Below are 22,873 nucleotides of genomic sequence, written 5' to 3'. Positions count from 1 at the left end.
CCGACACTCAAAAGAAACCTCAGACACCCACAGTTGTTCGGTGAACTAATATATGCTGATTTATTCCAAACTCAGTGGCAGAGTGCATGCTTTGCATGCAGAATTCTCCTGTTCAACTCCTGCTCTGGTTGGGAAAGACCCCTGCCTAAAATCCTGGAGAGTCAGTGTAGAAAACGCTGGGCTTAATGATTCACTCTCAAGTAGCTTTTCTACATAAGCTATGTTAACCGTTCTAAACAACATTGGCTTACATCATAATAGACAACCCATATGTTGAGAACCAGTTACATACAAGTATATTGTTAATCGTGCTCTAAGAAGAAGTCATTATTATAGACTAGTGGTTTAAACCCGTTAAAATAACGGGCGCTAGAACATTTCTGACACAAAAATAGAAATAACACGCTGCCGCAGACACCCACGGCCGATGCCAAGCTCGAGCTCAGCAGAACCCCGCCTTAATCCCTCTGGTCTGGGCTGCCTGGCGGGCTAGGCCTGTGCTTGCTGCTGAGGGAATGGAGTTAAGGGTTGGGAGCAGCCATGATGGTAGGTTCCTGTGGAGCTCCCACCGCCGTTGTGGTGAGGTCTTCTGGCCAGGGGAAGGGGCGGCCGAGGGAGAGCGGCGACAGGAGGGGGCTTTTTCCCCTGGAGTGGTGTGGGGCTGGGGGGCGGTAGAACAGGTTTCCTTCCGGATGTGTGGGGCTCCCAGCCCCTTTCGGAGTGTGGGGCAGTGGGTGGGGAAGCGAGGGGGGTGAGGCGGAGGCATCATCTCCTGGGAGGCTTCGCCCCCCCCCCGGTTCTCCTCCTCCTGCCCAGCGGCGAGAGTGGCAGCGTGACCTCCCTTCTCGGCCGCCCTTCAGCCTCTGGAGCGCCAGCGTTCCATTTCAACCGCCGCTTCAACTGCCGCCGCTGCTCCCGGCCCGATTGTCTCTCTGCTCCAATCCCTGTGTCCGTGGGGCACATGCTCAGTAGCGCAAACCCAGAGACACAGGGACTGGACGCAGAGACACTTGCGTTTTATATATATAGATTGGGCGAGAGTGCACTGGGATAGTTTAGGTGTCTGTTACTTATTTTCGGGGGGGGGGTGTTTATTGATGTTTTCAGGAGACAATAAAAAGCAGCAAACTAATCTACAGGAAAGAAAGGAAAGAAAGAAACTAAAGGAAAAAGGAAACTACAAGATCCTCCCTCGTCACTATATCTTAACTTTCTTCCTCTATAGAGGAAGATGTGCCTTCCCACCTCTCACCTGGGCTCATCCCTCCCTGCTCACAGCTTCTAAGCCTGTGAGATCTCCCCTTACCAGCTTCTCACACGGGGTCCAAACTATGGTTGTCATATTTAAAAAAATGAAGAGCTGGACAGAAAAGAGAGGGGGCAAAGTTGCTGAGCAAAATCTCAAAGGAGAAGGAGAAGGAATTTCTAACCCATTTTTTTTTAGAAAAATTGCCAAACCTTGATTTTTACTCTGTGAAACCCCCGGGGAATAGGGCAGTATATAAATTCAATAATAATAATAATTCCCCCACCCTCCAAACACACACACAGTGCTGCCTTGTGCCACACATCATTCCACAAGGGCTGGATTCAACTAATGAGTCCCACTAGCTGAAGACCACGCAAGGACGTCTCTTAGCATAACAGGCCTTTTCCTGCTCTTCCCCTCCTGTGAGATTCTACGCTGGCTCAGGGTGGGATGTCAGGAGAAGCTCCAGAACAACATGCAGGGGGCAGAGAGGGGAGATGGTTCTATCAGGAAAGCAGAAATACTTGTGTTGGTGAAACGAACAACTTAGTGCTACAATGAATTCCTCCTAGAGGCTCGACCACCACTCTCAGAAGACTAAAAAGGTGAAAAGTAAAGGACCCCTGGATGGTTAAATCCAGTCAAAGGCAACTGAGGTTGCAGCACTCATCTTGCTTTCAGGCCGAGGAAGCTGGCATTTGTCCACAGACAGCTTTCCGGGTCATGTGGCCAGCATGACTAAACCTGCGCAACGGGACACTGTGACTGAAGCCAGAGCGTACAGAAACACTGTTTAGCTTCCCGTCGCAGTGGTACCTATTTATCTACTTGCACTGGTGTGTTTTCGAACCGCTAGGTTGGCAGGCGCTGGGACAGAGCAACGGAATCTCACTCTGTCACAGAGATTCGAACCGCCGACCTTCCGATTGGGAAGCCCAAGAGGCTCGGTGGTTTAGACCACAGCGCCACCTGTGTCCCTCATAGCCATGTAGGGATCCCACCTTAGGGGAGTAAATTGAGCTTGACCTTCTGGTGACTTTCAGTGCCCATTGTCAGGCTGAAAGGCAAGATATGAATATTTCAAATAAACCAATGAACAAAACAAACATTGCTTCAGCTTTAATCATGGAGAACCTCTGAATAGATCATTATCTAAAGTGGGCTACAGTCCAATTCACAATTCTGAATTGTGTTTAAACTGGGAAACTAATTTCCTTCTGACTAAGAGGAAGTGCAGCTTAAGAGGACAGCAAAATTAAATGATGCCAAGAGAAAGCAAAACACAGGATTACTGATGCTACTGTAAACTAGATGGACGCCCCCCCCCCAACTCGATTCAGCTCAGCTCCTTTTGGAACCTTGCCAAGGAGCAAACCGTCAAGGGGGAACTTCAGAGCAACAGATTCCCAAGGTGAAAACGCCATGAGAATACAGCGATGAAATTAAGGACGCAAACCTAACACTTGATGTATGCTGAAGAGCTATGGAATACAGTAGAAATCGCACAATGGTGGGGGGACATGAGGCACGGCAACGCAACGGTTCAGAAACCCTAAAAGGATGCCACGCTGGTGCTGTCATCGAAGCACAGAATTGTAGTCATTCTGCAAGCAAGCACCCAAATTGAGGCAGAGCCATGGAAGCTAAAAAACAGCTGTCATCACATCCCAGCCCTTCGGACCCCAATCATGCACCCCACAGCAGTGGGACTTTATGCGGACCATAAAACTGGCCCAAGGAAAATCCCTCCCCACTGAGCTCATTAAATGGGGGGAAATGAACACCACCCTTTCTGGCACGACCCATGATTAACTGGCACCAGGACCTCTGCACTCAATCACAGCATGTTATTGCTAAGCTACTTTGGGAACTTTCCTCAACTGAAGAGCAGGGTAAAGGTGCTTCAGAATAAACACTCGATTTTTGAACAAGTATTCTTGTGTTTGTTGCATGCTTTCATGAAAGACTTTTATCTTTCTGTTGTTTATCTTCCCGCCGCAGCGGTACCTATTTATCTACTTGCACAGGCGTGCTTTCGAACTGCTAGGTTGGCAGGAGCCGGGACAGAGCAACGGGAGCTCACCCCATCACGGGGATTCGAACGCCGACCTTCCGATCGGCAAGCCCAAGTGGCTCACAGGTTTAGAGCACAACGCCACCCGCGTTTCCGTGCGCTCTGGCTTACATCATGGTGGCTTAAGTCATGATGGGGTGAGCTCCCGTTGCTGTGTCCCAGCTCCTGTCAACCTAGCAGTCTGAAAGCACGCAAGTGTTGTTGTTCAGTCGTTCAGTCGTGTCCGACTCTTCGTGACCCCATGGACCAGAGCACGCCAGGCACGCCTGTCCTTCACTGCCTCTCGCAGTTTGGCCAAACTCATGTTAGTAGCTTCGAGAACACTGTCCAACCATCTCACCCTCTGTCGTCCCCTTCTCCTTGTGCCCTCCATCTTTCCCAACCTCAGGGTCTTTTCTAGGGAGTCTTCTCTTCTCATGAAAGCACGCAAGTGCAGGTAGATAAATAGGTACCACTGCAGCGGGAAGGTAAACAGCGTTCCCGTGCACTCTGGCTTCCGTTTCGCCAGAAGCGTTTTAGTCATGCTGGCCACATGACCCAGAAAAACTGTCTGTGGACAAACGCCAGCTCCCTTGGCCTGAAAGCAAGAGGAGCACCGCAACCCCAGAGTCGCCTTTGACTGGACTTAACCGTCCAGGGATCCTTTACCTTTACCTTTTTACCTTTCTGTTGTTCTCATCTGTTGTGGCTTCTTTACCTGCACATTTCTGCGCTGCCCTTCCCTGTGCTCAAAAATCAAGGACAGTGTAGCCCTTGCAAAATACACGACAACTAAGCAAGCCAGCAGCGTTATACTCACAGATTAAAGGAGATTTTCTTTTCAGCTGAATCCTTGGGAGACCATATCTCCCATCACAGAGGAAGCACTATGTTCCTTACTGCCAGTTTGGTGTAGTGGTTAAGAGCGGCAGACTCGTAATCTGGGGAACCGGGTTCGCACCTCCGCTCCTCCACATGCAGCTGCTGGGTGACCTTGGGCTAGTCACACTTCTCTGAAGTCTCCCAGCCCCACTCACCTCACAGAGTGTTTGTTGTGGGGGAGGAAGGGAAAGGAGAATGTTAGCCGCTTTGAGACTCCTTCGGGTAGTGATAAAGCGGGATATCAAATCCAAACTCTTCTTCTTCTATCCCTTAAACAGAAACAGGAGAACTTCCTAATGCCGCAAGAAGGATGCCAACTTTATATTGACACCCCCCCCCGGACAACAATATATGACAGAACTCTGGAGAGCTGTTCCTTCCCCCAGGGGCTCCTGGATTAGACAGTGAAATGCCCCTTGGCAGATGCTTCTGGGTTGTGAGTATTTTTCAGTCTTGTGCCTTGTAGATAAATAGCCCTCTCTCCGTCAAAACATCTGCCGTACACAAGCTTCCTCTGGGCCTGGGAATCTGCAACTCTCCCGTCCACTTTCCCTGATGAATTGTGAGGCTTCTCTTTTTCACTCTCCAGGCAAGGCGACTGCTTACGATCGGGAGACTCATGCGGTCGCTTACGCAACTTGGTGGGAGAAAGGATAGGGCCTTCAGAAGAAACTCATCGGCTGTATGAAATGGGCAGCAAACCTTTGCTCAACCATTGCCTATTTTGCCCTGGGTGTAGAAGTTACAGATGGGGCACTTCAACGGTTCGCACCCTGCCAACTACTTTGCAGATTTCGCTGCAATTCTGAGTACACCGTTTATTTTTATTTTTATTTTAAATAATATTTATTGAAATTTTTTACTAAAAACATACAAAAAGGAAAACAAAACTACATTGATAACAAACATAATAGACATAACAAAAATAACAACTAATACAATTATTAAAACTTATATTCCTTCCTCACATCATGGTGGGACTTCCTCCTGTCTCCTCGTCCTGCGTCCCTTGTAAATACCTTTTTGTAACTTCCAAATTTTCTACTATTCTATTCTCTAATAACAAGAATCATTAATATTTTAACTCTCTTAATCTGTATTATGCCATGGCATAATTCTGTATTATGTCATGTATTATCTGTATTATGTCATGGCATAATTCTGAGTACACCGTTTAACCAAGCCGCTTTACAAGTCACCAACTCACATTGTCATTTCTTTGGAAGGTATTTATTAGGCATGAAAACTCAGCATGATGCTCTGCAACAATATCTTTAAAGCAGGGTGGATAAAAATCAATGGTTTTTTTATTAAAAAATTTAAAAATAAGATTTTTTCATTTAAATCAGATTTTATTTTATTTAAATCAGATTTTATTTTATTTTAATCAGATTTTTAAAATAAAATGCTTTTGCAGGAAAAATCTTTCTAAATATGGTTTTCTATTTAAGTTACATTATAGTCCAAAGGCTACTCATCAAGAAATAAGGATTTGTTTTAAGTTTTTCATGTGTGCTAAAACTCAGTCTAAGTTTTCTTTAAAAAAAAAAACAACGTTTAACCACACCAGTTAACAAACATGGATACATATGCTATAATGTTATTGCTTTAGTTAAATAAATTGTTTAAATTGTTATTAAGGAAATGGTTATTTTTCTCCTTCCAATAAAGCACAGCAGAAAAGTTGTCCAAATATAAAAAGTTAACTTATTAAACCTCACAATAATTTCATAATTATCTGTCTATGTATTTCTATTAGTATAACCAAATCAGTAATTTTTGATATAACTATAAAATCTACTCTGAAGATTTATTATTCCAAAAATGAAATCTTCCTCTGGTTGAAAATATTAAGATTATACCAGCAAGAATAAGTCTTTCTGTTAAAAAAAGGGGGGGGGGAGATTTAAATCAAGTCTTACTGACTATTGATTTAAATTGTGATTTAAATCCATTTGATTTAAATCGTGATTTAAATCCATTTGATTTAAATCGTGATTTAAATCCATTTGATTTAAATCAAATCCACCCTGCTTTAAAGCAAAACAGCTAATTAACAGCAAAAACACGAGCCATTTTAAATACAGTCGTACCTCGGGTTACGTACGCTTCGGGTTGCATAATTTTTGGGTTACGAATTCCGCTAACCCGGAAGCGTAACCCGACGCGCGCACTATTTGTGCATGCGCAGAGCATTTTTCGGGGTTTTCGGGGTCTTCCGGTCTGCGCATGCACAGAACGAATTGTTCGGGTTACATCCTTTTCCAGTTATGTACTGTAACTCGGAACGGATTAAGTACGTAACCCAGGGTTACCACTGTATCTGTCTCAGCAACATGAGCTTTGGGATGAAAGCATCTGCTTACGAGACATCCATTTGAAACATATTGGGTCTAGTTATTCTAATTGATTTTCTAACCTTTACTATAGCCATAATATATATATAAAGCAAATGGAATTCACCAAGTGTGGATCCTCTTATGGAGCCAAATGGCACAAATAACACACTAGTGAGAATCCTTGAGTTTGCAAAAGTACAAGCAAACTTTAGGGGCTAAAACCATAAGAAGGGGACCCCAAAAGAGCCCAGTGAGCATGCTCTGTGGGCAAGGAATGATGGCCGACCCCTGGAAGCAGTGACCACAGAATAGAAAACCAGAAAGGGGGGGTGGATGGAGTGGTTGGAAACATGCATGGAAGCAACTCCTATTTGTTGTTTCAGCAACTGGGTTCCATTTAATTAAAAAACGCCAAGGTTGTATCCAACATTAGTCACATTTAACACAGACCCACTGAAATTTAATGGTCATGACCTATTTGGGTCCATAATGTCACCGGGTCGACTTTGAGCAAATCTTAGTGGGCTACAATCGAAAATCTTCAATCTGTCACTTATGGTCACTCTCATGACCAATATTAAGCGGCACTTTCAAACTGACAACCCCAGATGTAATAATAATAATAATAATAATATTTATTATTTGTACCCTGCCCATCTGGCTGGATTTCCCCAGCCACTCTGGGCGGCTTCCAACAGAAATCAAATACAAAAATATCACACATTAAAAACTAACCTAAAAAGAGCTGCCTTCAGGTATTTTCTGAATGTCAGGTAGTTGTTTATTTCCTTGACCTGTGGTGGGAGGGCGTTCCACAGGGCGGGCGCCACTACCGAGAAGGCCCTCTGCCTGGTTCCCTGTAGCTTTGCTTCTCGCAGTGAGGGAACCGCCAGAAGGCCCTCGGCGCTGGATCTCAGTGTCTGGGCTGAATGATGGGGGTGGAGATGCTCCTTCAGGTATACAGGTATACAGGTATCCTTCAGGTATACAGGTATACAGGGAGATACCTCCCTCCCAGATTTTAGAAGGCCTTTCCCTCCCAAAACGCAGCAGGTTTACTTATTCTGACAATCAAGGGAATGATTCTAAATCATTTCACAACCATTATTATAGCAGCTTACGATCAATTATATAACAACTGTATACACAACTATATAATGCACGTTGACATCTAAGCACAGTTTGTGTTGTCGCAGTATCAGCCTCCTCCACTGTTGCCTGGCATCCTCTTCACAATACTCCTCTCTCCCACTGAAACAGCATGTGTTCAGTCTCTGCTACTGGAGAACGCAGCCTCTCCCATGTACGGCAGTGTAACCGAGTGGCTCAGCCCCACTGTCATCCCAGGCATGCCCCTTAACTCCAGATTCACTGTACAGAAGACTGTGCAAGCGCAACAGAGGAAGCCCATCATGGCTTACGCTAGCTACCTCTGCATAGATGTAGATGCCTTAATTTGCACACAGACATGTAGGTAAAGGACCCCTGGACAGTTACAGGTAAGTCCAGTCAGAGGCAACTGTGGGATTTCATCTCGCTTTCAGGCTGAGGGAGCCGGCGTTTGTCCAGAGACAGCTTTCTAGGTCATGTAGCCAGCATGACTAAACCGCTTCTGGCACAATGGGACACCGTGACGGAAACCAGAGTGCACGGAAATGCCATTTACGGTACTGTACCTATTTATCTACTTGCACTGGTGTGCTTTCGAACTGCTAGGTTGGCAGGGGCTGGGACAGAGCAACAGGAGCTCACCCCTTCACACGGACTTGAACTGCCGACCTCACGATCGGCAAGCACAAGAGGCTCGGTGGTTTAGACCACAGCGCCACCCGCATCCACCTCCCGTAAGTAAAGAGGCCCTGTAATAGATGGATTGCCTACTTGCCAGCTCTTTGCCTTGCCTGCTGCTTCTCTGTCTGCATGCTACTGCCCATTTTGGTGAGATGACCACTACAGTCATGCTTTTGCTGGCCACCTCACTAAGAGAAGAACATACAGGGTCCACCATCTGCTCCCAACTAAGCCCACCTCACTGAGAAAGAGATTGTGCTGACATGTACCTGCTTTTGGCAGCTTCCGCAAGAGAAATAAATATTCTGCCCACATGCTACTGCCTGCCTGAGTGGAAGAGGAACGAAGATGAATGAATGCCTCTCCCCACAAGATGATGCTCCCTGCCTGAAGGACAGGGGCTGCCCACTGTGGCCCATGCTAGCCACCTGAGGGAGAAAAACTGGCCACTGTTGTGATCTCATGCTGATGCTGCCTATGTCACAGACTGGCCACTGTGTTCTCACACGGATGTGTCCAACCAGAAGGAGAGACAGAGGCCATTGTGATGTCATGCTGATGCTGAAGGAGAGAGAAAATGGCCAATGTACCAGCCCACAACTGCTGTTCACCTGAATAACAAGGAGACACTGCCTGGCACGCCAACACATTGCTCACCATGCTCATGAGAATTATGTCCTTTGCACCTTGGACCAGACGGGGGTTTCTTAACTTGCTTTTACTCTCCTGTTCCTGAATATTGGGTTCCCTTACCAGAGGTCTATAATAACAAGGTAATGAATCAACCACATTTATTTGTACACAAAAGGTACACAAAAGGTAAAAGGTAAAGGACCCCTGGACAGTTAAGTCCAATCAAAGGTGACTATGGAGTTGTGGCACTCATCTTGCTTTCAGGCCGAGGGAGCCGGCATTTGCCCACAGACAACTTTCCGGGTCACATGGCCAGCAGGACTAAACTGCTTCTGGCATAATGGAACACTGTGACAGAAGCCAGAGCGCATGAAAATGCTGTTTATGGTACCTATTTATCTACTTGCACTTTTTGGCGTGCTTTTGAACTGCTAGGTTGGCAGCGGCTGGGACAGAGCAACAGGAGCTCACCCCGGTGCAGGGATTCGAACCCACTGGCAGGGGAAGAGGAGTGCAGAGGAAGAGGAGTGTGCCGTGCAGGTGGTGTGCCACACCTCCAGGATGCATGCCACACCACGCCCCCGCCTGCTCTATGCCCGCCCCCCGGTGCCAGAGCATGAAGCTCCGCCACTGTTCGAACCGCCAACCTTCTGATCGGCAAGCCCAAGTGGCCGAGTGGTTTAGAGTAGACCACAGTGCCACCTGCGTCCTACAGGCATGTGCCTCTGCTTGGCAATTCATTACCTAAACTCGCTTTTTAGCAAACAGCACTCTGACGTCACTCTTCTCTGACATCATTAATCGCCACAGAAACCTCTTCAGACCAGCCTCAAGCCTGAAATAAATACTGACAATCCATACAAATTGGAGGGTAACCCAAAATAAAGATCAGGTATATTGCATTCTGCAGCTGCCAACTGAGGCCAAGAAGTATAAAGGGGAGGGGGGAGAGGGAGAGAAATAATCTGCTGCAATTAAACTGAGCTTCCTCTCGGACACTAAAAACCTAAGGTAAACCTTCCAACTTAAAGCACACACAGATATTTTAATTATCTCAGACTCAAAACCAGTTCTATCATAACAAAGGACGGCATACGTTGATGCATTAGTGATTAGTACCACACAAATGGGGAGGAGAGCAAGGTTTTATTAGATATGGTCTTACTATCAATTTTCGTGGCATTATCAGATTACATAAAGGCCAGCTGGGAGAAACAAAACGGCCTTTCTAATAAAATGCTCGTTAATCTTTCCTCTCCAAAAGCACCCGTCCTAAATGGAGTGCAACCAGATGGATCTTGTTGCTCAACGACACATAACGGCTTTTGCCATCCTAGAACAGCCAGTCACCACAGCTTAGCTGCCTGATCACTACGGACTCAAAATATCTTCTCCAAGAGCAACATTACAACTTGCAAATGCATTTGGCGTAATTCTGCGGATGTGAGCGCTTCACTCTATTAACATTAACTGGGCCATACAGTTAATTTTTAACTGTTCTTTGTTTCCTAAACAATGGTTAAGAATCCAACTGTACATTGAAAAAGTGATTTCCCTTGTCAAGCCCTGCCCCCAGAAGAACAAGGGCACCAAGCAGACTTGCTTGTGAACACAAAGGCTGAAAACGCAAGGAAGGACTTGTATTTGGTTGATGATGCTGGCATGAGTTTGGCCAAACTGCGAGAGGCAGTGAAGGATAGGCGTGCCTGGCGTGCTCTGGTCCATGGGGTCACGAAGAGTCGGACACGACTGAACGACTGAACAACAACAACAACAACGGTTTGGATCACTCTTTGAGGCAACTCCAAACTGTGAGGTTTAGGTATTTAGACGCAATGGCTTGGTTCGCACATCATGGTAGGTTTTCCCTAACGATACAGATTATGGTTAAGTAGCAGATACCTTAAATAAAACAATAATTTAAAAGTTCATTCAGGTGACATGTAAACATTCATATAGTGTGGAAATCTTCACAAAAGTTTGCAGTGAATTCTTTGGAGGCAAAACACTGAGAAGTTGCCAGCATTCATCCGAGACCACACCTCGCTTGGCACAGTTTGTATGCAAGGAGACAACATCAGGAAGGTTTTTCCAAAGATAAGAAGGGAACCTCCCACTCTTAGCAAGATTATCTTGATATCAGATAAGGCAGACATTGTTCTCAGGGTCAATAAGACATTAAAGTCAAGGCATAATGCATCTAGGCAATTTTGCCAGTTTCGAGTGGGGGCTGTTATCCAAAACTAACAACTCTCCCCCCCTCCCCAAATCAAACTTTGCGCCTCCTGGTTGGTTGTTCAGGAAAGGAGCATTGCACAATTATTGCTCCATTCCATCATCCAAAAACAACAGTTCAAAGGAAATATCATCAATTGTTGGGGCATTAACCCAATTAACCCACTAGTAATGAAATAAGCTGAGGAAAATACCATTGTGCATTGTGAATCAAAAGAGTTAACGTTGCAAAACAGGGAAGATTTCATCTATAAGATTTACGCTTCACTCCTAAATCCTGGAAGACCTGAAACGTAGCTGCAAATTGGTTTAACGAAAGCCCAGATTATACAGTGGTGCCTCGCAAGACGAAATTAATTCGTTCCGCAAGACTTTTCGTCTTGCGGAAATTTCGTCTTGCGAGGCACAGTTTCCCATAGGAACGCATTAAAATTTAATTAATGTGTTCCTATGGGGGGGAAAGTCCAGGCGGCCCTTCCGACCGGCACCGGAGCCGCGCCGCGCCGCATTTTAAAGCTGCACTGAGCAAACAGCAGCCTTAAAACGCGGCGCGGCGCGGCTCCGGTGAGGAGAGGCGGCGTCAGATCGCGCCCGGCCATCCAAAATGGCGGGCGCAATCCGACTCCCCCCCCCACACCGGAGTGCTGCTGTTTGCTCGGTGCAGCTTTAAAACGCGGCGCGGCGCAGCTCCGGCTTACAGTGGTACCTCACCAGACGAATTCGTCTTGCGAAAAAGGGCCATAGATGAATTTGTCTCGCGAGTCAACTAAAAACTCGCAAAACCCTTTCATTTTGCGAGCTTTTCATTGTGCGAGGCATTCGTCTTGCGGGGTACCACTGTATCCAGGAGGTGGATTCAGCAAAAGTGTAAAACCATACATTAGAAACATGAAGCATGTAGAGTATAAAACACAAATACTTGTGCACGTGCATCACTGTGTGGAATTTAAAATGACCTCTCCACTAAGCATGCCACTTTTCTTAACGCACTTCTGAGATTCATTAAAAGAAATCCCCTTTATTTAAATTATCATATATAATAGACTTGCAACAAAAATGTAGAGGAGTGTGTACAGAGGGAAATGAAATGCAACAAAGAACAGGTAATGATAACTACCTGAAAACATGATAGTTTCAGTGACAGAAGCAGAGTGATCTCACATTCCACATAGCTTCCAGAATCAAACACAATCTGACAAAATCCCAAGTCAAACAGACAGTGTTACTGTTATGTGCTGAGCTGAATCCTAGAACAATAGGATCCAGAATGCAGCAGTCTGATTGGTCCACAGGAGCCACCCAATCCAGCTCCAGGTGGAAGTGAATCCGCAACCTGATTGGCCTACAGGAGGAGCCCAGAATTAGCCAATCACGTGGGGCCCATTGTGTAAATAATGTACATATAGCAGACGTTTTGGGGAAAGACTTATTCCTTGCTACTATGAGCTGAATAAAGAGCATGAAATTCACACTTGACTCTGAGTATATTTCAGTTACTAAGCTACAGATGTTAGTTTAACTAAGGATGTTATCTGTGCTGATCTTTAAGTGCTTTATTTACACTAAATGCTACTTGCAGCCTTCGCACCAAGCTGGGAAAACAACACCGGCTATTTGCAAACCCCTTATTTTTATTAATGTGCAAGTTTCCACATACAAAAGGCATGGAACAAGAAAGCATTCAGGACAAATTCAAAGAGGCTAGGTCTACCAATAAAGCCACAGCTCTAGAGAACTGCTGGCTTTTATTTTATTTTACAAGGGGACTCGTCCCTCATGCATTTCTTCACAGGTGATGCTGAGGCAAAGCCATCCCATCTCCAACTTCCAGAGATGTGGAAAGGAGGCAGAGAACTTGTAGTGACGGCAACAGGAGGACCGGGCAAGGGAAATTCTACAGCTGAGAAAAGTGCTCACCCCAACTTTGCAGGAAGCAGAGATGGGGAGGCATTTTGGTGGTCTCTGGGGCAGCCTGTGAATAAGTGCAAAGGGTTTGCCCCAACTACCAGCAGTGGCCAATATGCTCGTTGCTACTGGGTGCCATTTCCCCCTCTTTATTCACCAATAGGGTGCCAATGAGAGGGCAGGGACAGGGGCATCTTTCCCATAGAGGCTAGTGGTGTGGGGTGCCAGGGCACCAAGTTCTGGAGGGCGCCAGGGAAGAGACAGAAGCTGGACGTGACACTTCCTGGCATCAGGTCACTGCCCTCGCCATGCCTCACTGAAGCAGCGCCGCTCCCGGAGCCTCCACCTGCTGTGGCCACCATGGCATGAAGTGGCCAGCTGAGCCGGGAGGCGCTGTGTCCAGCCTCCGCCTCTTGCCCGCTGGAAGAGCCACCCTCCAGCCGCTGCCTGCCTCCTCCAGCCCCGCCGGCAGCGCTGTCCTACATAAAAAAAACCTCTGGGAAATGGGGGGGTGGAGGGAGCTTTGGACCACGGCGCCGGATATGTTTAAGATGGCCCTGGGCAGGAAGCCCACCAACTTCTCTTCCCAGCAAGTCCAGGTAGGGCAGGGAGGAATTCCTGGCTGAAACCAAGTTTAGTGGGCCAATGGTCTAAGGATCAATGGTCTAAGGCAGGAATATGGCGTGTTCCTAGGATTTAGCTTCTTAATACTATGCTGAGATTTGGCTACATGGGGACATGTGAAGCCAAGTCACAACAAGACCATTAAATAGGGCTTTAACTTGTTGGTAAACAGAAACGTTGGTTGGAGTTGTCTGTGCAAACCAGCAGCAGTCACGTTTTCTTCCATACAACCCCCCCACACACGCTTTCTGGGAAAAGTTATGCCCCCCCCAACAGCAAAACCTTTTGTTTGCAGGCTTCTAAAACTACTACTGCTGTAATTTTACAGAACAATGCTAACTATGTCTACTCAGGAAGTAAGTCCTATTGATTTCAATGGGGCCTACTTTTAGGTAAGCAAGGCTGGGAGCGCAGCTTTAGATTCCTAGAAAACAAGATTGCAAATAATCTCCTGGACTTCCTTTTCCTTCCTCCCCATTATGGATCCTATTGTTAGTAATTTCCTCCTGCATCTTTTATAATAATCCAAATCGTTTACATCTCTATTATATCCAAAATTCACCATTAAACTACAAATGTTATTCCAATCCTACTAACGATTATAACTGTTTACAGTGGTTTTTAGGTAAATATAATTTTTCCCCATTTCTTATTAAATTTTTGGTCTTCCTGATTTCTGATTCCTCCCAGCATTTTTTGCCATTTTGGCATAATCCTAAATCTTCACCCGGCCAAGAGATCTGAGGTTCACAATAAATAAACAGATTAAAAAACACTCAGGAATCAGACCTGATACTACCTTTAGATGACAGCAACGTAGGTATATTTCCCTTGATAGCTGGTAACAGAGAGATCGTTCTCCAAAGATATATACATATTCTGAGATGTGCAAGTCTAGTTTCTCCGATCAGCACCAAGGGAGAACAAGTTTCCCCAGCCCAAAGTATCAATGTGATATATTAGATTAGAGCTGCAAAAATAAATTGCCTCCTGAGGTTTCCTTCAGATGCTGCCAGATTCACTTGCTATAACCCTTGACACTTTCTGTTGCTCATGGCCTGTTCTCTTGCTGCATATAAGGAGCTATGATGAATCTGATGCCTTTGTAACTGGGTAATTAGCTGGAAGGAGCAAGCTAAAGATTAAAGGAGCTTTTGCCAGTTTCAACTCAGGAGCCAGGAGGGCAATCCCTGCCTGAAGCAATGCATACCATCTATGCTAAAGTTTCGTGACACAGATAAAATCAAACATGAGCTCTTGTTTGCTTCTCCACATACTTCCCAAACCTCCGGAAGCATGGTGTATGATTCATATAATGGTGGCAAGTTTGCACCATTGTGTATAAACAGGAAACTTACCAAGTAGCACTTATCCAACTGTTATGTTTGAGTGGACAGGGATGCTTTTCTTTCTGCAAGAAGCAAAAGTGAAAAGTGTTGTTTACAGAAGCCCCATTGTGCAAAGCCATCTTTACAAATCAAAACATTATCAACATTATTAATTTCTTCTAGCATTTCTTGGTCAGTTTTCTCAAAATGACCCTAGACAGTTTACAGACACACATGCACACAAAATGAAAAACAGAATGCACAACTATTTTTTCTTTGTAATGACCAGTGAAAACAGGCCATTACTTTCCCATTGCATATATGTTACTATGCAATCACTTCAAAAAATGGATTTGCTTACACTTCCTCTTACAGTAAACCACAAGTGGGAAAATGCTAGACATGTGTTTCAATTAAAGAAAGACTAGTCAAGCCTACGGTGGTAGGGCGTAGCACAATTCGCATCTGCATCTGGTCAAACATTTCTTGCCAAACCCAAAAAACAAAGGAAGAGTTACAGGTTTGTGCACACCCGTGCCATTTTTAAATATTTAATGCTGTATTGTTTTTAACACTCGATTGGGAGCCGCCCAGAGTGGCTGGGGAAACTCAGCCAGATGGGTGCGGTATAAATAATATATTATTATTATTATTATTATTATTATTATTATTATTATTATTCAGAAAACAACACCTGATACTCCTCGCATATAATATATATGGAACATTCTCTGTCTGAATTCAGGAATGTCCCAGGTAAAGACAGGGTGGTTTGTCAGTCAGATGTTGCTTTCTACTTATAGCCATAAAAAGCAAACATCTCACTAATATTCATATTCTTTTCAGACTAATGAATTTAGGATTTTTAAAAGTTATGTTTCAATGAGTTTTATATGGGCAACTATTTTTTTAAAAAAAAAAACCATAGAAGGAAGCTGTTTTCAGGATAGATAACAATAGATAATGATAGATAGATAGATAGATAGATAGATAGATAGATAGATAGATAAGATAGGTAGGGATGGATAGATAGATAGATAAGAGGAAACCACAGTTATAATCAATCTCATCTCCAATTCAGAAATGCATTTGAAACACCTGGATTTCAATCAATGGCATCTAGTGTAAGTGATGCTACACAAGCCTACACATGCTTCCTGGACACAACTGGAAATGCAAGAAGCACTGGTCAGGATCTTGCACCTAGCAACATACAACTATGGAAGCATAAGGCTTGTGGTCCTCAGACATTAGCCGTTCATGCTACATGGAAACCCTTTCTGAAACAAATAAGGAGTTTCAAAAGTAAGCTGTGGCATGGCCATGTGCTTCCTCAAACCTAAGAGTACTCCCAAGATAGTGCTTTGCATCCTAGGCATTGGGGTGGGGTGACCTGAGACCACCCTTTGACTTCTACTACTTTGTAGACCAGGCTTCCTCAAACTCAGCCCTCCAGATGTTTTGAGACTACAATTCCCATCATCCCTGACCACTGGTCCTGCTAGCTAGGGATCATGGGAGTTGTAGGCCAAAAACATCTGTAGGGCCGAGTTTGAGGAAGCTTGTTGCAGACTGTATAGCCAAGTCTAGAGGTCCATGCACCTGTTGCATGGAAGGGCGAGAAGGCACCAGGAAAGTGCAACCAGAGTTCTTAGGTGTGTTGAGGAACTCATTTGTCAGAGACCCACAGTTGGACCCCCTCTTTCAGGAGATGAGGGAAGGGGTGTAGAGGGTCAACCCCCAAGAGCACTTCACCAGAGCAGCCTGTGAGGACAGTGACCCTTCAGTAGGAGACTACCAAAGCAGACTGGGCCCCTTTAGCTGAAGAAGCACCTTATGGTCCAGACAGGGCTAATAGTTGGGATGCAACTGCTATCACTGTGTAGAGCTCAGTCTCAGTATGCTTGTCGCTGAAGCAACACAGCCTTGCCTTGCCTTGCCCTACTCCCAGCCAGAGCTTTGGGCTACTTTGCTGCAGAGCCAGACAACATTCAGGCCTTGAAGATCCTCAATGTAAAAATACCATTAGCCTATTGAAGAAGTAGATTGTCAAAGAACACTAAAATGTAATGCACTCAAATCTAAGCTGGGCAGAAGCTTCCTGGGCTTTAGGAAGGAGGCTCCAGGGCTCTGGCAGGATGCTGGAGCCATGTTGGCTCCTTCCCAAAGCCAGATGGTCTTTGGGAAGGTGGCAGGAGGTCTAGTCCAGGGGACTAGACTAGCCCCCCTAGTTTGCTGACTGCACACTACTGAGTTCCACCTGGCAAGTAGAAAGGCTTGTAACAGCATAACTTTGAATTCCACTGTCCTGAAGATGGCCACACCACAACTTTTTAAAGGGCTTGACAATCCAGGACAAAACAAGCTCATATGAACATCAGATCTGACTCCCATTCCCTTCTTAACAGCTAAAACTAGGTTCAGTTGCACATTACGCTCATGGTTTTATTTTCCGAACAGGAACATTAAAGTGATCAAATGTCTAGGAGTAATAACCGAAAAAGGCAAAAACAAAGCTTAGTATATATATATATATTTCTGACATGACTCTGGAGGTCTGCATATTAAATTATTGCGAAAGAAAACAAAAACTTCGAGTGGAGAAACATTTAGGTTTCCCCACTGCCAATGTCAACACGACAATCTGTCTCCAATTCCCCATTGTAGGAACCCTAAGCGCTACAATTATATTGCACGCTATAAGGTACAGTTACAGAAGAATTTCTTGCTGCAGAGTACTGTAATGCTGTGCAGCAGAATCTCAAATAGCTTTCTAAAGAGTCCCCTATAAAAACATAATCATACAGCACACACATTCAAACATTAGGAAACAAATCCACCATCTATGGATTGCCAATATCATAATGCCTCTGTGCAAATATTATGTTGCAACCACAGTTGGAATACTGTATGCAGTTTTGGGTGCTGCACCTTAAAAAGAATCTGGTGCAGCTAGAAAAGGAGCAGAAAGAGGAACAACCAAACGAAATGTTGTCCTATCGTAAAAACAGGAGCAGATTAGATTTTTTCACAAACAAAAACATATTTTTAAACCCCTGCCTCGGTAAATTTTCAAAAATTAAGTTTCACCCCCTAAAATGGCATGCCCAAGTGGTGCAGGCTACCGTATATCACACAGACAAATGCACAAGCCCCCTGACTAGAAATGCCAGCATCTCTCAATTGTTTTCCTGGAACTGGCAACAACAAAGTCAACAGCTATTTGCTAGTTCATCTTAATGAGCGACAACCTTTCGCCAAGCAAGACCATGGATGGAGCCCCATCTGCTCTTTGCAGAGACTTTCGACCACAGCCACTGGCCATGATCCAGAAAGGTTGCACACAGCACATGCATGCCAAGTTGCCAGGCTTTGCGCTTCTTCCTTGCTTGGAAAAAGACCTGCACCTCCCTGGTCTTATTCTGCTTTTCAAGGTTTCGTAACTGATTTGTAGCACAGCAGGGATGCTGCACTCGAAAACAGAAAACCCCCCCAGAGCCCAGCTGCACGGACATTTCTGCACAAAACCCAGTTTCTTTTGCAATGCTGTCCCTCCTAAGCATCACAGATCTTACTTACGTTTTCATGCTACCACAAAAAAGTAATAAAGAGAAACAGAAGCATCAACATCAACTTAGGCCGCACAATGCCACATAAATGTTTTAAGGTTGTGTGCTTTGTTTAAAACGCAATCCTAAAACCTACATGGAAAAAAACAAGATTTGGGTGAGTGGGTATAACAGCTATGAGTAAAATGATTTAGGTTATGTCTGGAGCAGACTGCAAACCAGCTAGAATCCAGACAGCCTGCATTTAAACAAAAGCCCCCAAACAGCAAAGCCTTTAGAAAACGGGCTAAGCAATGTAGTTCCCTCTAGGTATTGTTGGACGACAATTCCAATCAGCTCCAGCCAGCACAGCCAATCAATTATATTGATTGTGCGTGTGTGTTTGTTGTATTTATTTTAATTGATGCTGTGAGCCGCTTCGGGTCTTGCACTGAGAGAAAGGCAGGATATGAAACAAATAATCAGGGGTGGAGCCAGTTCAATTCCAATGATATGTTGAAGGTACCAGTTGCCCACCCCCCACCCCCGCCCTAGAGAACACACCAACATTGTTGTTGTTGTTCAGTCGTGTCAGACTCTTCGTGACTCCATGGACCAGAGCACGCCAGGCACGCCTATCCTTCACTGCCTCCCGCAGTTTGGCCAAACTCATGTTAGTAGCTTCGAGAACACTGTCCAACCATCTCATCCTCTGTCATCCCCTTCTCCTTGTGCCCTCCATCTTTCCCAACCTCAGGGTCTTTTCCAGGGAGTCTTCTCTTCTCATGAGGTGGCCAAAGTACTGGAGCCTCAACTTCAGGATCTGTCCTTCTAGTGAGCACTCAGGGCCGATTTCCTTGAGAATGGATAGGTGTGATCTTCTTGCAGTCCATGGGACTCTCAAGAGTCTCCTCCAGCACCATAATTCAAAAGCATCAATTCTTCGGCGATCAGCCTTCTTGATGGCAACATTAGTTTTCTCCAAAACTGATTTTGTTCATTAATGGTTCATATCCCTTATTATCACTTATTACCCAAATCACTGGATAAAATGACGGGCCTTGCTCTTTTCCTGCAGTGCTCCCTGGTAGCAAATGGACCGTGATGTGATTAAAGAAGTTTCTTCTAACTACCGTAAGCCTGCAACTTACATGGGCTGGGGGGTGGTGTACATTGTTGCACCGGCAATGAAATGACGTGGCGACAGGATGATATCAACCGGAAGGCAACCCCAAGCCACACCCGAGGTCTCCCTTTTATTAGCAATCTCACACACTGGTTAATGATTGGTCCCATAGGAACAACTTCAGGGACCAAATGAGGAAACATACAACCCAATGGTGATACATCCACACCATATAAGGAAATGCTCCTACACAGGGCACCCCCGCAACACCCCAAAACTTCCCCACATGACATCTCCATTGCGTACGTGCTCATCCTCCATGCCTCTCTCTCATGCACCCCTCCTGTGCTCATCTTGTGACTTTCCAGTACTTTCCCACCACTCCTTTCTTCTGCTGTCCCGCTGACCTGTATCTCCCGTCCTGACGTTCCAGAGTCAGCGTGGTTTGCCAGCGCTGTATGTCTAACTTTGGCAGAATCGACGTGGTTTGCCAGCGCCAACCCGGCCACATTCCCTACAGTACATCCCAGAGATCATGCCTAAAACCTAAAATCGTGTATAGTCAAAACGCACCGAGTTCCACGCCAGGTGAGATTGCCAAAGCATATATGTGCCAAGCAATTCTGAAGACGCTATTTGACGATATAAAAGGCTATTTACAAATGAGAACAATGCACTGTCCAAATGAGATAGGGCAATCTGAGTTCTGAACATGGTTTTGGAGAAACTATTAAACCTCAAACCTTCTGGTGCTAGTTAAGTATTATTACCCTTTGCTCCCCATTAAAAACTACACATTTCATGTATTCCGTTAGGCATACTCAACCTCCCCCCTCCCCCCATCAACCTCCAGTACAGTACATTTTGCGAAGTGTGACTCATCTGACATTTTTAATGACGTCCAAGGCTTGATTTAACACTTCAATTGCTGTGCCAAAATCTGCTATTATTTTCACACTTTTTTGTCCTTTCTTTTACAGAAAGGAGCAGCAGCAGGGCTTGAACTCTGAGCAACACAGGTGTTAAGCCTCAAAATGTATTAAGAATGCTCAATGGTGATTCAAAACTGTTAGCCAGCACATTAAGAGCTGCAAACTGGGTAAAGTGAGACAAAAGGAAACCGGCACACTTAGGGATTAGAACTGAGAACTTCTGGGGAGTATCAAGGCCTTGCACCGTACCTCCAGATTGGATGAATGAGACTTTTCCTATATTTGTATAGACATATTTGAGTCACAGCAAGGAGAGATACAGTGGTTCTTTTATTAGATGGCCACTGGTCAAGGAAGAAGGAAGGCTTAGAATGGGGCACCACACATAATTCATACATTTTTCTTCCCCCTACAAGTGATCTTTCTTTAAAAAGGTAAAGGGACCCCTGACCATTAGATCCAGTCGTGGACAACTCTGGGGTTGCAGCGCTCATCTCGCTTTACTGGCCGAGGGAGCCGGCGTACAACTTCCGGGCCATGTGGCCAGCATGACTAAGCCATTTCTGGCGAACCAGAGCAGCGCACGGAAACACCGTTTACCTTCCCGCCGGAGTGGTACCTATTTATTCACTTGCACTTTGACGTGCTTTCGAACTGTTAGGTTGGCAGGAGCAGGGAACAAGCAATGGGAGCTCACCCTCTTACGGGGCTTTGAACCGCCGACCTTCTGATCGGCAAGCCCTAGGCTCAGTGGTTTAGACCACAGCGCCACCCACGTCCCTGAGCTTTCTTTACTGGGCATTAAATAAAGGTTACATGGTAGATCTTCTTCTAATTGCATCCAGCTAATTTTTTTGCTGTGTTTGCTGTCACCTGGTAATCTTGGTCTGCAAGAAGAAAAGATACTGTAGCAGTGGATGAACGACCTGGCATAGAAAACAGAAGAGGCGGAATAACCTTGTTACACAGATCTTTATAGAGAGAAAAAGCTAGCAATATGTGCCCTACTGGTTTGATACTGCTGTCTCCACATGGAGATGGTTTTCGGCCTTTTGGCTAAGATCAAGTGCAGAGAGCTCTTTATACATTTAAGTTAGGACACGAGCAAAAAACAGGTTTGTTGGTACTGCTCCAGAGAGTCTGAGATAGACCAAAACTACTAAATTAAAACTTTGGTGGCAGGAACATATGAACCAGGTATTTACACATTTGGTACCCATTTGGAGTCAGCTATTGTCCCAGGTGTGGGGGAGAGTTATGATAGAGCAGGTTCTTTCCCCAGACACAATGTCATACAGAACATCATTTCCGTTGGCTTTCACAGGCCAATTAATTGATTTCGGTTCGCCAACCAATATATCAAGGAGAAATGGGAAGGTTAAAATTTGACAGTGCCGTTGCTTTGAAGGCAGCAGGCTGAGCTTCAAGGCCAGGATCAATCCAGCTGAAAATGAAATCGAAGTCACTCTGACCATCGCATTTTACAAAATTCAGGCAGAATATGCAAAAAGATATATAATCCAGAATTTGTTGTCGTTCAGTCGTGTCCGACTCTTCGTGACCCCATGGACCAGAGCACGCCAGGTACCCCTATCCTCCACTGCCTCCCGCAGTTTGGCCAAACTCATGCTAGTCACTTCAAGAACACTGTCCAACCATCTCATCCTCTGTCGTCCCCTTCTCCTTGTGCCCTCCATCTTTCCCAACACCAGGGTCTTTTCCAGGGAGTCTTCTTTTCTCATGAGGTGGCCGAAGTACTGGAGCCTCAACTTCAGGATCTGTCCTTCCAGTGAGCACAGGGCTGATTTCTTTAAGGATGGATAAGTTTGATCTTTTTGCAGTCCATGGGACTCTCAAGAGTCTCCTCCAGCGCCATAATTCAAAAGCATCAATTCTTTGGCAGTCAGTCTTCCAGAATACCAATCAGATAATCCAGAATACCAATCTGTATTCATAAGCATGAATCAAAGTTGCACAGAGCACAAGTGCAGACTCTCCAAGTGTCCCTGTTTTCCAGGGACAGTCCCAGATTTGTAAAAGCCATCCCGGTTTCAGATTTGATTCCAGAAAGTCCTTAGGATATCCCTATTCCCCCTGGAGAAATATTGGAGGGTATGGGGTTATGCAACCCCCGAGCCAAGGAGATAAGTAACTATACAACCTTTAGAAGACATATGAAGGCATCCCTGTATTTTTTTAATGTTTTATTGTGTTTTTATATATGTTGG

The 22,873-nt window shown here is 45.1% G+C and overlaps 1 protein-coding gene across 1 annotated transcript in view; it reads right to left on the bottom strand.

The window, feature by feature from the left end:
- The window catches only part of PLCB4 (phospholipase C beta 4), a 197,264-nt gene that overhangs the window by 100,541 nt on the left and 73,850 nt on the right, over positions 1 to 22,873 (bottom strand). Inside the window, 1 exon segment of the mRNA XM_033142845.1 lies at positions 15,070 to 15,122. The gene's annotated coding sequence lies outside the window, so the exon portion shown is untranslated.

This window comes from Lacerta agilis, chromosome 3 (genome assembly GCF_009819535.1).
Source record: "Lacerta agilis isolate rLacAgi1 chromosome 3, rLacAgi1.pri, whole genome shotgun sequence".
Taxonomy (NCBI): Eukaryota; Metazoa; Chordata; class Lepidosauria; order Squamata; family Lacertidae; genus Lacerta; species Lacerta agilis.
The sequence above is the reverse complement of the archived record's forward strand: the minus strand, read 5'-3'. Positions and strand labels throughout refer to the sequence as shown.